Genomic DNA, 4,963 nt, shown 5'->3' on the forward strand with positions numbered 1-4,963 from the left:
TTTGTTTGTTTTTCAGTTTGGGGTTTTTTTTTTTTTTTTTTTTTTTTTTTGTTTTTGTAAAAAGAGGTGATGGAATACTTTAAAAAGGCCTATTTGTTCCCTTATGAAGGCTTACTACAACAAAGCAAGAATAATTTGCCCCATTAATTATAGATAATGGAAAATGTGTAAGTATCTACGTGGTTAAAGAAGTGAGCAGCGTACTGTCATTGACGGTATCACGGCTGTTGCATACAGCCTGGAAAGGCAGACGCGCTTGAGTTTTACCAGTGGGTTAGAATATTTAGAAGCCAGGAGACCTATAAAGTCAAACTATTAAATACACCGAGGGTAGAAATGCTCGTTTGCTTGTGCAGAGGAAATAGAGCAAAGATACACCACAGCAGCGAGAGCTAGCAGGACAAAGGAGATACTATTGACTCATTCCAGACTGCCGACTTAGCAGCTCAACTTTGTTTCCTTTTAACTTTTGTAACAGTAGGAGCTCAAAGCTTCTCAGTCTATTTTCTGCACAAATAGAAACACCCAGACTTCAAAAAGTAACACACTTTGAAGAAACCCAAACCATTAACACATGAAAAACTGTGTGTGCTGCTAAACAGGGCTTCACGGTTCCTTGGATTTTGCAGTGAGTAAATGCTGATCTTTTAGTAATAATTTTACCCTGCTGCATTCTGGCAAACAATTCTCGACACGTATCAGTTTGTAAAACACTTTTTTTGTTGGTTTTAGTGTGATATGGATTTATTGACTTTGCAGTGGGTAAGTACTACTTCAATATTTTCACAGACTGAGTAAACCCCCCACAACACACGCTTTTCCTCCCCCCAAGTAGCATATTGCAACAAGTTTCTGACCCTATAACATTGCACTAGTAACACTGGGGGAAGCAGACAATGTGTGAAACCGAGATTTTGTCCTCGGTGCTTAAATGTATTTCTCATTAAATATGTATCTGTGTATATAAAAAATAGCTTTTTATTGTCCACTCTGGACAATGACGTGTTCAGGGCCACCGATGTGGCATTTTCTCTGTGCCAACCCCACCAGGAGCATGTTTCAGGCAGGGAACCAGCACTTCGTGTCCCCACTTGCTCCCAGAGGGGATGCGCCAGGCTTAGGTGGGGGTTTAACTTCACACATCTGCCCCGTTTACAAACACGCTTCACCTCTCTCTCGCAAGAAATCGCTTCTCGACCGCGTAGCATGCGCTCGAAACGTCATAAAACGTCACAAAACGTCATAAACGCCAATCAATCGGCAGCACCTAAACCACCTTCGTACCGGAGCGTCTAAGTTCGGTTTAACTTTTGAAGTATTTAGTCTTAGGCTCGGCTTTCCAACACACCACCACCACCCCCCCTCCCAAACCAGGCGGGGCCCCCGTGTTCTGGCCTCGGCGTCGGGGTCCGCGGCCCCCCCCCGTTGGTGAGGCGGGCTGTCAATCATGCGACGTCACAATACGCCTGTGTGAGCGCTGTAAACAGTCGGCGGGCGTGTGTGTGTGTGTGAATGACGCGGGGGCGCGCCTCAACCCCCCCCCCAGCCCCCGGATCGGGCGTGCGATCCGGGGGCTGGGAGGGGGGGGGTTGAGGCGCGCCCCCCTTGTTTCCCTGCGCGCATGGTAGCGGCACTAAAGGTAGCATCACTGGAGCAGGGGATGATGTAATTCTCCCTCCGGCCAGTAACTGCCTGCGCTTGCACCGATCCGACTGGCAAAGGGGAAGGGGGGGTGTGTTGTTTTACGCGTGATCGTATCAGCATCTCCTCAGCGCGCCCCCCCCCCTTTAAACCCAGCTCCGCTCACCTCCCCCCCACCCTTCTTCCTTGTGGGGGGAAGGGGTTTGAGAGGGGGGAGCCCCGAGGCGTGTGTGCAGGGTAAACACGCCGGTGAGCGCGGCGCCGAGCGGTAAACAAGTCTAAGGTGCCCTCCGCCGCACGGCAACTTGCTGCGGGCGGGGTGTTGTTCTTCCCCCCACCCCCCCGCGCACACACACCCGCACACACACACACTTCCCCCTAACAAAAGCCCGTTTAATAGCAGCGTCAGCTTTTGTTCGGCGGGCAGCGGCAAGCGTCCCCGCTCCCGATCACCTTATTTCACCGGGTCGTGCTTCCCCCCACACCCCGTCCAAATCCGCGGGTCCCCCCGCGCCGTCCCCCGTGCGCGCAACCCCTGCGCTAACCGCCTCTAACAGCCCCCCGCCCGTCCCCGAAGCGCCTGATTCCTCCTGCCCGCTCTCTGGGGCTGCAGGCAGGTAGGCGAGCAGGCAGCCCCCCGTTCCCGTTCCCGTCCCCCCCCCGTAGAAAAAGCAGTAGTTAAAGGGCACTTACTGTCAGAAGAGGAGGGGAGGAAGCCGTTCTATCGGTGCAAAAGCAAAATAGCCACTCGCAGGACGTTGCCAGCATAGGAGACAGCGAGGAAAAAAAATATAAATAATCTTCCAGTAGCGTGTGTGTTGAGGGGGGGAGGAGGGAGGATTCGCCTTTTAACCGGAGAAAAATAAAATCAAAAAATAACCGTGTGTGTCCCGTCCCCCCCCCCTCACCCCCCGGTTGCCTTTTTTGTGCAGTTTCAGCAAAGCTGCGAGGAAGTTGGTCCTTTTGTTCCACTATTTATAGATTGCGTCAACATTGCGAAAAGGAGAAGGCGGAGCGGTGGCACTTACTCCTCGCCGAGGGGGGGTGGTGGTGGTGGAAGATATCGGGGTGGAGAGGCGGGCCGGGGGGGGAAAGGAGGGGAGGACGGACAGACAGACGGACAGACAGCATACAAGCGGCCTCGGCGCTCTCCCCACCCGCCGCCCCGAGCACCGCGGGAGGAACCGGGCGGAGCGGCGGCGGGGAGAACCGCGCTGCTTCCCCGCCCGGTTGCCGCTGCCGCACAGCACCGCCCCGCGGGCAGCGAGGAGAGACGCGCTGAACCGAGCGGCGGAGCCGCGCCGCTCGGTTCTGCGCGTCTCTCCTCGCCGGTAACCTCCACTTCCATCCCCCGGTAGAACCTGTTGCGAGCCCCTCGGTTGGGAGCTCCGAGTGCAGGTGCACGCACCCGTACAACCCCATTTTCTTTCCGAAGTGGGCGAAGGGTTAATCCGGGAAAAACATTTTAACAACCAGCGGGTCGTGAAAGTTTGAACTGGGGAAGGAATGGGGGGGTTAAGGGGAGTGGTGTGTGTGTGTAACCGGCGCTTTTTTTGGCCGAAGGCCAATGTTTCTAAACTGAATGTAAACAAAGAAAACTGCAAACACCAGAGGAGGGCCTTCCACCGCCGCCGAGGCTGGGGAACGGGTTCCCAAACGGGTTCTGAGCCTAGACTACCTTCCCCCCCCTCCACGCCCGGTTCCCTCTCCCCGTCCTGAGCGCCTCCGGGCACCCCGGCCGCCGCCCTCGGGTGCCGCGGGGCGGGGGAGCTTTCCGCCGGCGGGGCCGGGCAGGGCAGCGAGCCTCAAAAAAACAACCCAGCACACACACAAAGTCTTCGGGTTTTTTTTGCTTTCAACTCGGGTCTTGTGGGGGTTTTTAGGGTTTTGTTTTGAGAGCGAAGGCTGGCCCCTCCCGCCCCGGGAGGAAGAGCCGCCGTGCCCCGGGCGGGCGGGCGGGCGGAGGCCGGGGCCGGGCTTGCCCGAGCCTGCCCGAGCGCTCCCGGCTCCGGCCTCGGGGCTCCGCGGAGCCGCTGGTGCTGCTGCTTGGAGAAACATCCGCGGGGCTCCTGCTCCGACGGCGAAACCGTCTATGTTTAGACGGGGAAGTCCTCGGCCGCTGGCACGACGGCCGGGTCTGGGGAGCAGCGGGAGGGAAGGGGAAGGCAGGGAGCCTGCGCGACCGTGACACCGGGTGTGCGATCACCCCAAAACACCCGCGAAGGACACACGGGGCATGCGTGCGCCCGGCAGAAATACAGCCCTCGGTCGGGACGAGTTTTGGGTTATCTTTTTCCCCCACTCCTCGCTTTTGTGAATTCTATGGGCGGATGATTTCCCCTCTTAGTTATGCTTCGTGACAGCGGCTGCCTTCCCGGTGATGCTTTTCTGGGGAAGAGTGGGAGTCCCTCGGAAATGTCCCCAGCCCGCTCACGGCCCCTGCCTGCTGCAGCGCTGGGGAGCGGAGGTGACGGCTGGAGACACCTCCGAGGGGTTAAAATCCAGTCCCTGAATGCCCTGCCTGTCCTGGAGCGTCCCCTCATCCCGGGCTTGCCTCTTCTCCGCAGCTCCGCGCTTCGCGGCGAGGTCTCCGTCCCGCTTCGCTGCTCTTGCGACAGGACACGGCGCTTGCTCATCCTCCGTGGGGACTGCGGCTCCTCTTCTCCCGCTCTGCTATGGGGAAAAAATAAAAAATAATAAAATAGAGGAGGAACAAAAAAGAAAATAACGAAAATCGCCCAGTTGGAAGACGGACAGTGCTCGGTGTCGCTCAAAAGACGGATCGTCTTTTGCGCACAAAACCCGTGGCCAAAGGGAACTCTGTTAATAGCCCTTTAAGTGATGGTGTAGAAACTGACTGGTGGTGGAAAGTAGTAACTAGTGGTAATAAAGAATAGATCCAAACTACGAGCCGTGAATAAGCCTTCCTGGAAAGAGCCGCGCTGAATGGGGAGCAGGGAGGCGATTCGCTTGCTGCTTCTCTAAATCTAGAAGAAAATGGGAGTGTGACGCTCTGGCACAAGCTTTCTTTAGAAAAAACCCCAAAACAACAAACCCACTGCTGTGAGATAAAAAATTAACAAAATAAATGAACGTAGGGGTGTGCTGGCAGTGGCTAGGGAGGGCAGGGGCGGGAGGTGAGACGCTCAGAGCCGGGGGCTGAACCTCGGCAGGAGCCCCGGCGCTCAGGAACGTTGCAACAGCACGTTGGGAGCCTTGAAAGAAAAGCTGAATTGTTCGAACTTGGGTACCTTCAGGGAACTCGTTCTGACCTACATCGCTCCTCCGAGTCAGCAGCGGCAGCCTCGGCCCCGGCGGCTCC

At 56.2% G+C, this 4,963-nt stretch overlaps 1 long non-coding RNA gene across 1 annotated transcript; it reads right to left on the bottom strand.

Moving 5' to 3' along the window:
- Positions 1 to 4,038: 4,038 nt before the first annotated feature.
- LOC115602818 lies at positions 4,039 to 4,963 on the bottom strand. Its single transcript, XR_003989715.1, has 2 exons — positions 4,893 to 4,963; positions 4,039 to 4,314 (listed from the first exon to the last, which is right to left on the bottom strand). It is a non-coding gene; the product is annotated as an uncharacterized LOC115602818 (long non-coding RNA).

The sequence above is a fragment of the Strigops habroptila genome, chromosome 2 (genome assembly GCF_004027225.2).
Source record: "Strigops habroptila isolate Jane chromosome 2, bStrHab1.2.pri, whole genome shotgun sequence".
Lineage (NCBI taxonomy): Eukaryota > Metazoa > Chordata > Aves > Psittaciformes > Psittacidae > Strigops > Strigops habroptila.